The sequence below is a fragment of the Panthera leo genome, chromosome A1 (assembly GCF_018350215.1).
Source record: "Panthera leo isolate Ple1 chromosome A1, P.leo_Ple1_pat1.1, whole genome shotgun sequence".
NCBI classification, from domain to species: domain Eukaryota; kingdom Metazoa; phylum Chordata; class Mammalia; order Carnivora; family Felidae; genus Panthera; species Panthera leo.
The window spans coordinates 218488021-218501120 of record NC_056679.1 but is presented as its reverse complement, the minus strand read 5'-3'; positions in this window follow the sequence as shown (position 1 = coordinate 218501120).

The following is a 13100-nucleotide window of genomic DNA, read 5'->3' as shown; positions in this document are numbered from 1 at the left end:
TTCTTATACATTAAAAGAGTTGTAAATTACAATAATTTGACATTTAACTAGTGCACATTAAATGGAATTCTGTAAAAATGTTTTTTTGTGTTAAGCACTGTGTCATAGGAAATGTGGCTGAACTACTGTTACAACAGTTGTTGCTATATTAGCAGCAATAGCAATGGGAGGAGTAGAGGGTGGTCAGGCAGAAGAAAGAACACAGTATAAGAATAGTTTTATTGTCATTATTTATTGCATTTTCAAATGTAGGTTTTGGAGTTATGTGTTGGCACACACCTAATAATGTAAAATTTCATTGACACAAAATAGGGATACCCTAAATAATTACTTTTTACTTCAAAATGTCACCAATCTCTAAACATTTAAATAAAGAGGTACTATGTTCATTTGATGCAAGTGTCTCAGAATATTTTTATAATCTAAATTGTTCAGGGAGGTCATTAAACTCATTAGCTGCCCTTGAGACCTTTAAAAAGAAGTTAGTTTATTAAAAATTAAAACCATTTAGAACTTCCTTTTTGCTACAAATGAATTCAGAATAGTCAGTATGGTGATTTAAAGGGAGATTTATGAGGAAAATAGAACTGAGGTTTAAAAATGCTTTCTATATTTCCCATAGAGAATATTGTCCAGATTTATTTTCACACCATTGTTGTGATAAAATAATCCATAAGAATAAAATATTATTGTGGATTTCAAATAGTTTAAAGATAGAGTTGTGCTATTAAATTTTCTGACTTCTTTCCAGAGTTTTTTTTTAAAAAGACCCACTAGGATGTCAGAATCTGGATTTATGTATGTATTATTATTTGTGGGTCTTCAGAGACCCACTTATATTGCTCTGTGCCTCATAAATCTTCAGGCAATTGAGCTCCTTCTCCAAAAACCTACATATATTAATCTTCTCACAGAAAACAGACCTGATAAAATTACCCACTTTGTACCTTTCTCACTTTTCTCATGAAGATGCTGTACCATAAAAGAAATACTTTTTTATTAAAATAATGAAAAAATGAAATACAGATACCTAATCATTACAGATATTATTTAAAATATGTCATTAGCATTTATTTATTAAAGTTATTCTTCCTAATTATTTTCAAGAACTATTATTTAAAAAGAGCATTTGGATCGAATTATATAACTTTCATGCCAGTTTAGAAATCTGTGGTAAAATGTATATTCTTCCTATGCTCTGAATCTCCAGACTTAGTTATACATCCAAGAAGTTAAATAAAATAAAGAAGAATGGGGTGGATTTCCTAAATCCTTTTATGATTAATATTTCACAAAAATAGAGCTGTTAACTCTGAGAAAATTTGACATTGTCTCTCCTGGCTTTACAATCAAATACCTGCTATCAGTTGAAATTTTTAAAAGTTTACATATTCCATTTAATAAGTGGGAAAAAAAGTAGTATCTCACAGGAATTTAGCTGTTAGATGCTTGAAAAGTCTGAATTCTTCCTAGAATACTAAAATCATAGATATTGAATTTCTAGCAGATATATATCAAAGAGAATTTGTTGCTGTTATTCACCGTTTTTAGAGACATCAACTTTAATCTTGGTATCTACGTCTGAAGAAATAAAAGAAAATATCTCATGGCTATTAGGCACGGCTCTCTGGTTTTGTGAGTACAGTAGATAAAACTAGAGCTCTACTTATCCATTCCAATGTTAGTAAACTCTTCAACCTTAGGAAGTAAGCTGACTGCCTATTATTGATAAGAAGCTATGCATATTGAAGTCAGAAGACTCATACAGAATAGGAGCATTAGTTACACTGAACACAAAACATAGTATCATTTATAAAATATAGAGCAAAATCACATGCGTGTGCGCACGCACACACACACACACACACACACACACACACAGAACAGCTGAGGTCATTTCATTACTTCTTATACTACAGAATTTTAAGACATCATATTTGATAGTGGTCAAACTGTCAACCAAAATGAGCCATCATGCTTTGATACATGTATATTGATATAATAGAAACAATTAGGAAACTTCTAGTTACTGAACCTTTCAAATTTTGGATATGTTCAAATATTAAAAATAAAACTTGCACACAAGGGAAAGCACATGGGTATTTTTGTTATTGGCCACAAATTATTTGATTGTGTATTTTGAAATAATTTTCTTCACAGGGAAATTATTTGCTCTGTAAATATAGAATGCAGAGAAGAAATTGTTATTGAGATAGGAATTCTATGTAAAAATTCATTGGCATTTTTTTGGTTGAATTCTAAATTTTCTGTAACATTGTTCTTTTTAAAAAAAATGTTTACTTACTTTGAGAAAGAGAGCACAAGCAGGGGAGGGGTGGAGAGAGTGAGCGAGAGAATCCCAAGGAGGCTCTGTGCTGTCAGTGCAGCGGGGCTTGATCTCACAAATCAGGAGATCGTGACCTGAACCAAAATCAAGAGTTGGGACATTTAACCAACTGAGCGACCCAGGGATCCCTGTAATATTGTTCTTTTATACCTTAAAATAAACCTAACAATTACCCAGCTCTCATCTATTATCACACTAGAAATATAAATGCTTTTCTTTTATGATGATGGTATAGTAAAAATGGAAAGAATAGAAATCACTTAAATCATCTGTAATAATCAAGCAGGAGAATAGTAGAAAGAAATTTTCACAATCACAGAATTTGCACTTTGGAATAAATACACCACCATGTTCATTTTAAATGCAAAGACTTCTCTCAACTAAGAGTCAAAAGTGGACTATTCTTAAAGCAATCTTGAAGATTAGTTCATTCAGGCTGCAGTTAAAAAATACCGTAGAATGGGCAGCTTATAAACAGCTGAAATTTATTGCTCATAGTTCTGGAGGCTGGTAATCTGAAATTGGGGTGCCAGCATGGTGGAATAGGGTTGTCTTCTGTTATGCAGCATTTTGGGTCTTCACGTGGTTGAATGGATTAGGGATTTCTCTGAAGACCCCATTTATAAGGGTTCCATCTTTGTGATTTAAGAACCTTACAAGGCCTCACCTACTAATACCATTACGTTAGGGCATCAGGATTTCAATATATTAGTTGCGGGGAAGGGAGTTCAAACAATCAGAACATAGTATTATGTTAATCAACCAAACAATGCCAAAACTCTCACCATACCAAACTTTAATATTGATAAATAATTTTTTCTGTATCCAATCTTTAACACAGATAATATTTTAATTCTCAAGTTGAATTTCTATATAAAATTTATATTTATATTATTAATTTTTACTTTTAAAAAGTTCCTCAATGATTGCTTTGACTAAATTACAATCATTACCTTATATTCTTCTAATCTATACAATTACTAATTTATACAGGCATTCTGCAATTGATCTCAATAAAACAAATTTGATGTTTGTTCTGTTTCCCTGTTAATTCCACAAAGTTTTTATTTTTGTGACTTTCAATAGAGCTTGATATCTGGAAGACTAAAATCTTATTTTTTTCCTATGCTTATCAAAAGTATGTTTTAATTTTGCACTGTTGAGCAAATAAAGGCAAAAGACTCAATGGTGGGGTATCAGGGTGGCTCAATTGGTTGAGCATCTGACTCTTGATTTTGACTCAGGTCATGATGCCAGAGTCATGAGATCAAGCCCCAAGTTTCTTTCATGGATCCTGCTTAAGATTCTCTCTCTCTCCCTCTGCCCTTCCCCCTTCTTGCACTGTCTCTAAAATAAAATAAAATAAAATAAAATAATAATAATAATAGTAATAATTTTAAAAAAGACTCAACAGCAAGCAGAAGAGCCCTGGAATAGTATCTTCATATAAAATTTACAGAGAAAGAATGAAAAGTATTTATATGGCTTTCCTATCCCTCATTAGATCATTTGATACAGAACAGGGATCTAGGCTTCATAATCTTGATAAGAGACCTAGGAATATGATATTGAGGAGTTTCAGGGTAAAAATAGCTTGATTATATTACAACACTAATTTACAACTTAACAACGTGAGCTTAAACCTTCACATCTTCCATAAATTCAAAGAAAATTTAACTTCAATAAAAGGAAATGTATCAAGGGAACACTAAGATAAGAGAAACGTCTTTAGACTATAGTATTATCAGAATAACAGGTTAATTTTTCATTGGAAAATAAAGAAGATTATTATTTGATAATAAAAGTTACAATTCCCTAGAAAATTGTGACTACAATTGTATGCACTTAGTAACAAAGTCTAAAATACATACAAAGCAAAAAAAATATTACTAAGAAGAATATATAACTTAAACATGAAATATACCTTTGGATAACTATAAGTCAATACCACAAAATGTACAAGGATTCATGTTTTTCAAAAACACATTATTTCCACTTCAAGGAAGATGCAGTAGATTTACTTTTCCCCTTTTCTCCTTCTATGTTCAGATAAACTTCTGGACATTATATATTAGTCAACAAAACTCTGAAAAGTGGAGAGAAAAAACGTTGACCAGCTAGGAACCATTTGGCCAAACAGGCTAAAAAAGAAAATCACACAATCATATTAAATGATTTGTCCTCATCACCAAAAAAAAAAAAAAAAAGAAAGAAAGCTTTCAATAAAATTCAATGCTCACACAAGATAAACAAACAAACAAACAAAAACCTTGTAACAAATAAGGATAGAGGGAAACATCCTTAATTTGGCAAAGAGCATCTATAAAAAAACTAAAGCTAACATTATAATTATTAGGAAAACACTTTTCTCCCGTAAAATTAGGAACAAGGCCAAGACGCCATCTCTATCTTCTCTTAGTCATCATAGTACTGGAAGTTCTAGCCAGGACAGCATAGTGACAAAAACACATAATGGGTATACAGGTTGGAAAGAACTAAATATAAGAGTCACTACTTGCAGATTATATGTTTGTCTACAAAATAATTCAAAGCATCTAATCTCCTAGAATTAATAAGTGAGTACACTAACATCACATGATTTGCACACAAAAATCAACTACATTCTATACACTAGCGATGAATATGTTGACATCAAAATTAAAAATGCAATACCATTTCAAACTGCTAAAAAATGCAATATTTCCTTGTAAAAATGACAAAATACATAAAGGGTGTTAATTTAAAAAGTAAAAGAAGGTATAAATAAATGGAGAAATACACCATGTCAATAGGTTGGAAAATTCAACATAGTTAAATTATAATTTATCCCCCAAATTAGATACAGGTTTAGTGTAATTCTTGTCAAAATGCCTGGATGATTTTTGTATACACAGACAAGATTATTCTAAAATCGATGTAGAAAAGGAAAGGAATTCATTTATATATACAATAATTTTGAAATAGAAGATAAAGTGGAAGAACTCAGTCTACTTGCTTTCAAATTAATATATAACTATAATAAACAATTGTAGCATTGGTAGAGGAACAGACGTAGATCCATGAAAAAGAACAGAGTAACCAGATATACACCCAGACAAACATAACAGATTGGTTTTTGTTATAGATGTAAAACCAATTTGACAAAAGCAAAACAGATTTTTTAGCAAATTAGAATCATTGGATATCCATAGGCAAAGAAAAAGAAAAAGAAAAAAAGTAAGAAAGAAACCTCATACCTCGTAAAAAAAAATCATTCAAATTGTATCACAAGTTTAAATATACAAAGGTAAACTGTAAAAGTTTTGAAAAAATAAAGAAGGGAATATTCAGGAGATAGGGCTAAGCAAAGAATTACTATATTTGACAACAAAAGCATAATCTACAAAAAGAAAAATCAGTTCCGAGAAAACACTTCTAACTGGATGAAAAGACAAGTTACAGACTGGGAGAAAATATCTGTAAATCACCTATTCTACAAAGGACTATTGCCTAGAATATATAAAGTATTCTCAAATATTGACTATTAAAAAAATCAACTTGAAAGTAGCATTTTTTTAATACAATTTATTGTCAAGTTGGCTAACATACAGTGTGTAAAGTGTGCCCTTGGTTTTGGGGGTAGATTCCCAAGGTTCATTGCTTACATACAACACCCAGTGTTTATCCCAATAGCATTAGACACGGATAGTTATTTCACTGAAGAATGTATACATATGGAAAAAAGGGGAAATGGAAATATGTTCATATCATTAGCGATCAGAGAGATATAAATTAAATTCATAGGAGACATCACTATACATCTATCAGAATGGCTGAAGTAAAAAAAAAAAATAAGAATAACAACTCAAATTCTGGTGACAATGCAGAGAAGGTAGATCCCCCATATGTGACTGGTAGGAATGTAATGTACAACCACTTGGGGAAACAGCGTAAAGCTCCTTAAATAAAACTAACTATGCAACTATGCACCCAGCAATTCTACTCTTGAGCATTTATCTCAAAAATGAAAGTGAGCATTCATAAAAACAAATAAAACAAAACAGAATATGTACATAAATGTTCATGGCAGTTTTATTCTTAATGGCATCATTAAGTGGAAAAAATCCAGATGCCTTTCAAAAGGCGAATGGTTAACCAAACTGTAATGCATCCGTACCATGGAATACAATTCATCAATAAAAAATGGATATACTAAAGGTACTGTTGAAATACAACTACTTGAATTGTTTTCTAGAGAATCATAGAGAGTAAAAGAAAAAAAAAAGTCAATCCCAAAAGATTTTATTCTGTGTAATCCTATTTACATAACATTTTGAAATGGAGAACAGATTAGTGGTTGCCATGGTAAAGGACTGAAAGAGCATGGAAAAGTGAAGTGAATACATCTATAAGACAACATGAGGTTTCCTTGTAGTAATGGAAACACTCTTTAACAATGTCAGGAACATGATTTTGATATTGTATTTGGTTTTGCAATATGTTGCTATTGGGGGACCTGGGCAAATAGCCATAAAATATTTCTATGTTATTTCTTATAACTTCATATAAATCTATAATTATCTAAAACATAATAATTATTTAAAGTTTATTTTTGACAGAGAGTGTGTGAACAGGGGGAGGGTCAGAAAGGGGACAGATGATCGCAGGCAGGCTCTATGCTGACAGGAGTGAGCCTGATGTGGGACTCAAACTCAAGAACCATGAGATCATGATCCAAAAGCAGGCCTTGAAGCTCAACAGACTGTGACATCCAGGCATCCCAAAACATAATAATTTTAAAAAACATGGAAGAGTTTGAAGTTTTTCCATGTACTAGGCCACAATTTTTTTAAACTGTTGATTCCATTCATTCAAGATTCAAAATATATACTACATAAATAAATAATTATAAATAAATAGTAGAAAATATGGAAAATTTTATTTATTTTTTTAAAACTTTTTTTAATGTTTATTTATTTTTGAGAGAGAGAGAGAGCCAGAATATGAGTGGGGGAGGGCAGAGAGAGAGGGAGACACAGAATCCGAAGCAGGCTCCAGGCTCTGAGCCGTCAGCACAGAGCCTGACGTGGGGCTAGAACTCATGAACCGTGAGATCATGACCTGACCTGAAGTCGGACGCTCAACCGACTGAGCCACCCCGGGCGCCCCAAGAAAATATGTAAAATTTTAAAAGCTTTCTAAGTAATTTCCCTCTAGATGGAAAAACATCCTATAACAATTGTTTTAGTGAAGACATTCAAACAAAAAATAAATCTTATTTTTAAACTACAAATGTTTTTATTGACCATTCATGAAGCATATGTTCACCGATAAGAACTCTCTATTGATATTTTACCTTGCACTTTAAGATATTGTATTCTGAAGCTCATCTTTTCTGGTAAGTCAATAGTCAATAGTGTTTTTAAATTGTCACTCATTGCAATATGTTCTCCCTCCCTTCATATACTTTAAAGATGTTATCTTTATCATTTTTAAGCAAATAGACTATGATAATGTGTGTGTGTGTGTGTGTGTGTGTGTGTGTGTGTGTGTGTGTGTGTTTATTCAGGGCTCTCTGTGTTATGAACCCATAAATTTAAGCTGTTTACCAAATTGGGGAAAATATCAAGCATCATTTCTTTCCTTCTTCTTTTTTTTTATTTCATTTTCTCCCTCCTGAAACTCTGATTTCAAACATTTAAAAAAATTTTTTTAAATGTTTATTTATTTCTGAGGCATAGAGAGGCAGAGCATGAGTGGGGGAGGGGCAGAGAGAGAGGGAGACACAGAATGGGAAGCAGGCTCCAGGCTCTGAGCTGTCAGCACAGAGCCTGATGCGGGGCATGAACTCACAAACCGTGAGATCATGACCTGAGCCAAAGTTGGTCGCTCAGCTGACTGAGCCACCCAGGCACCTCTGATTTCAAACATTTTTGACTATTTGCTATTTTCCTGAGGGCTCTGTTCAACTTTGCTTTTGAAAACTTTTTTTTTTACTCTTCCTCAAAATAGATAATTTCTCTTGATTTAACTATAGTTGACTGATTCTTCTTTCCCTTCCATTCTTTCAAGCAATCTTTTGTTCAAACAGTATTTCTTTTTCAATTTCAGATATTATAGTTTTCTGGTTTTAAATTTCCATTTTGTTATTATAATTGTAGATTTCTGCAGAGATTTCCTGTGTATTTTTACCAGTATAATTTGCTTCTTCATAATGACAATTTTAATATTCTCATCAACTGATACTCAAGTCTGGATCATCTTGATTGTATTATCCTTTGATCAGGGGTTATGCTCTCCTTTTTTCTTACATTAAGTAATTTTTATTATCCTGTGATATTGTGATATGTTGCAGGCACTCTAGATTCTGTGTTCACCTAAGGAATAATAATTTTGCATAGATAGTTAATATTTCTGAAATTAAAAGATCTCACGTGCAGTGTATAAAATATAAATTGGATTCTTTTAGTCTAAATTTGACCTCGGAGTCAGCTGGAGATTTGGGCAAAGTTTATAGCAGAATTTAGACTCTCCCTCACTAAATCTTTCACTCCTTAAGCAATGGTTTTGTTGTAAGCAAGTGGAATTTAAAAATCATTTTAATGTCTTAATTTCCTGTATATTTGAACTATTTTATAATACAAAAGACAAAAAGGAAATGTGATTAATTAAATGAGTGTTAAGATAAAACAAGCAGAACTTTGGCCAAATAAAATATATTTGTTTCATCAATCTTTTCAATTCCATCAAAATAATGGATGGCTCCATAACTGACATGCAATCCAGGACTTATTTGATCATATATGCAGTGAAATCCACTAAAAAGAATCACCACATTTTCTGAGTATGACAGAGGCATCTATGAAGTGATTCAAGAAAAGCAAACATTTCTTCATTGTTCTGCATTAGCTGCTTTTAGGGAACTGAGGAGTGGAAACCTGCCATTCATATGTCACCTCTCAGGACTTGCTCTTATTACAGACAGAAATAGTTACTCAAATCTCCTCTGGAACCACACACTCTGCAGGTTCTCTCAAAAGTCAAGTGCTCTTATATCCATCTCTTCGATCATATTTCTCTTGATAGATTTCTGCTCTTTTCAGGATTGTGAAGGAGAGTATGTGAGATGCGCCTCACTTCCCTTGACGCTCTGTTCTTTCATTCCCTGAACACTGTTATACATCACAGAAAAGGCATCTCCGACTTTTTTAGACCCTGGGACTAATACATCCAATAAAGTATAAATGGCTGACAGCCTGTAGAGTGAAATTTACTTTACTCATTTATTTTTAAATCACAATTATTGTGTCCCATTCTGGAAATATTTGGAAATTATTACATTAAAATATATTAATTAATCAGAGCATCATCCCCTTTGAAAAATGAGGCTCAGAGAATGAAAGGCTGAAGGATATAGATAGATATAGATATAGATAAAGATATAGATATAGATAAAGATATAGATATAGATGATATAGATATACATATAGATACAGATATAGATATAGATTTCCTGTGTAATATATATTTTTTCCTCTGGGTAAACACATTCATTTAAAAGTAGAAACCGAAAAGTTAAATCAGTTCTGTCATCCCTGTTAATACAGATTCAATTTCAGAGAACTTACTTTGCAGCTTATATATCAATGTGATAACATCAGTTAAAAAATATACATAAATTAACTTGCACCATCAGTCCATTTGTAAAAAGTTAGCTTTTAAATTCAAAGAAACATGTCTGTCTTCTTAAATTAAGATATCTAAACAAAAACATGTGTGCACTATTTCCATTGCTATAGAAAAATCTATGCCCAATATTTTCAACTCTTCTATATGTATTTATCATGATTGCACTTGTCAGACTGTTACAAATTATATTCATGATAACTAAATCACATTTTTTGGTTATTTTTCATCTAAATTCCGTTATCACTTTTACATCTCTCAACTGCAGAATTTTATGCTCTCTATTTAAATAATTTCAATAGAGTTTGTTTTACAGTTATATATTTGTTGCCTATAAATAACTTCCAATTTTATTAAGGCATATCTGTTGAGAATTAGAATCATATGCTGTTTTATTCCTTTTTTTTAACCCTACATTTCTATCTGCTTATAAAATTAAAGAATTTAGCATTAGCAAAATTAAGAAACTCTTTTAAAAAAACAAAATATAATTTCCCCTAATTTGAAAACTCATGTATGTAAATCATATGGCAATTTATGTTTTTAAATAATATTGTATTTAGTTACAACCATCAACACAAAATTTTCTTTCCTAGACAATAAAGCTTGCATTTTCTGCACATTAAAAGAAATATAACAAGGATAAGTAGTTTTTCATGTAATTCTTGCTATTTATGTATTCATATTGTAAATGACAAATCTAAATTTTAATTATAATTGAAAAGATAGATATTTCTTATCAACACTAAGAAAAATACCTCAGTAACTGGTGAGTGAAATTTTAATACAGAACTGTTCCTATTTGAATAATATACATATTTAGATATATTTTTAAAATATTTATTTATTGAAAGAGAGAGAGAGAGACTGTGTGTGTGTGTGTGTGTGTGTGTGTGTGTGTGTGTGCGCACGTGCACATGAGTCGGGGAGGGGCAGAGAGAAAGAGAAAAAGAATCCCAAGCAGGCTCCAAGCTCAGAGTGGAGCCAGACACAGGGCTTGATCCCACAACCCTGAGATGACAACCCGAGCAGAAATCAAAAGTCAGAGGCTTAACTGACTGAGCCACCCAGGTGCCCCTATATTTAGATATTTTTAAAGTGAAAATGGAAAAGCTGAAATATCAAAAATAGAATGTCCCCCTGAAATTTACATATTAATTTTAAGATGGAAATACTTGTATACTTATGATTTGACGAGAGGTATCTACTGACGCCTGTACAGGCTTATGAAACTGGCTCAGTAATTAAAAACAATAAGTGGAACACAGCAAAATAGAAATGGTCAGAATGTACTAGTCAAATTAAGGGAGGGGCTTTGTGTGTGTGTGTGTGTGTGTGTGTGTGTGTGTGTGTGTGTGTGCAACTTCTTTCTAAGGTGTATGGAATAGATAGATATTAAATAGGACAAGAGTGAAACACAATAAAGATCTGTATACTCCTAAGTACACATTGAGGTATTATATACATAGGCGTATACATGTGTGTATGAACTTTTTAATATGGGCTATGCTACTTAACATAATCACTGTCACATAAATATCATTTTTTGAGATTTATGCATGCTTATCGAAACACCTGACATAGCTAAAGTTAATGTGATAAGTCATATATGTATATGTTTATGTGTACAGTTTCATGGAGCCCAGATAAATGCCACCTTAGTTTCTCTTTTATATTTTATTATATATTGTTGTGGTTTTGTTATTGGTGAGAGAGTCTGCCTTGGGTGAACGGAGGTCTTGGTCCTTGGATTCCCCACAAGATGGTTTACATGGGGATCTGCGCTCAAATCAAGACAGTCAGAAGGAAAGTAGCAAGGACAAAGCAGTTTTTAAAGTGAAAGTACACTGTCAAGGTGGGAGTGCAGTCAGGTTCCAGGAGGTAGAACAGGCCCTTAGGTTGTTTGGGGATTGGATATTATTGGGAGGAGCTGTGAGATACAGTGAGGTGGTCTCTATTAAGGTTGTTTCCAATCATTTGGGGGACTCCTCCCACAGGTTGGGAGGAGGAATTTTTGACCCTACAAGGTGTGTACCCAGAACCATCTCGGCAGTCTTTCTCCATGATGGTGGTGGTGGGGTCTACAACTGCAATGCAAACACAGTACGATGAGTCTAGAGGTTACTCTGGGGCAGAGGTGGAAGAGGAGAGAGCATGCTCTGCACTTGTGGCTCTTGATCTATCAGGCCCAAGGTCTTGGAAGCCACAGGTCAGGATGTTGTGCCCCCTGGGTTTTAATGTATATATATTACTGTCCTTGCCTCTAGCTCATGTCTCTATCATTTCACTTCAAGGACTTGGGACACTACCTGTGGATGTTCCTTCCACTGCTCACATCTAGCTACTACATAACAATTTAGGGTGTAGCAAAGCTAACTGGTGATATTAGAGAGAATTTCTAAATGGTTAAAGCTTAATTGAAAAAGCATGTGGAAATTGCTCCCCCATGAACAATTCAGATTCTCTCTGTTCTCTTACCGTACACACATGGGGAGATGAAGTGATAATTGGTTTGTAAATGCGTGATTGAGTTATCTGGCATGTTTAACTCTGTCTTAACTTTGGTCTTCTTAAGCTTTAATGGCTTCCAGCTACAGGATCTCCCTATGGTTTACCTGCATCACCTCCCTGTGGGACTGAAGTGTGCAGGGGTAGTCTTCCTAATTCTGGGCTAAAACCTCCAACTTGTCCTTGTCAACAATAACAGTGATTTTAGTTCAACAGATTCTCCCTTATTTTATTCCCAATTCATTAAGAATTCCAGTGGGAAAGATGAAACTTTCTTTTGGGTTCTTTTGAAAACCAAACATGGTGGGAACTCCAGGTAAGTGGTAGTTTCTACAGAGACATCGTAGGGTGGGAAAATGCCAGAGAAACAGCGTGAATGTCTGATAATTCTTAGCTTTAGAGGTCTGCATGAGCATTTCTAGCTGAGGCAAAAATTAGAGAGAGAGAGTACCAGGGGCTGCAGAAAGGCTTCTGAGCATTGGGTGGTTTGGCAAAAGATCATTTGATGCTTTTAAACTGCTCAGCAGCTGAATTACCATGCACTACAAAATCCTGCAGAGTTTCTAGTCTTAGATCATTA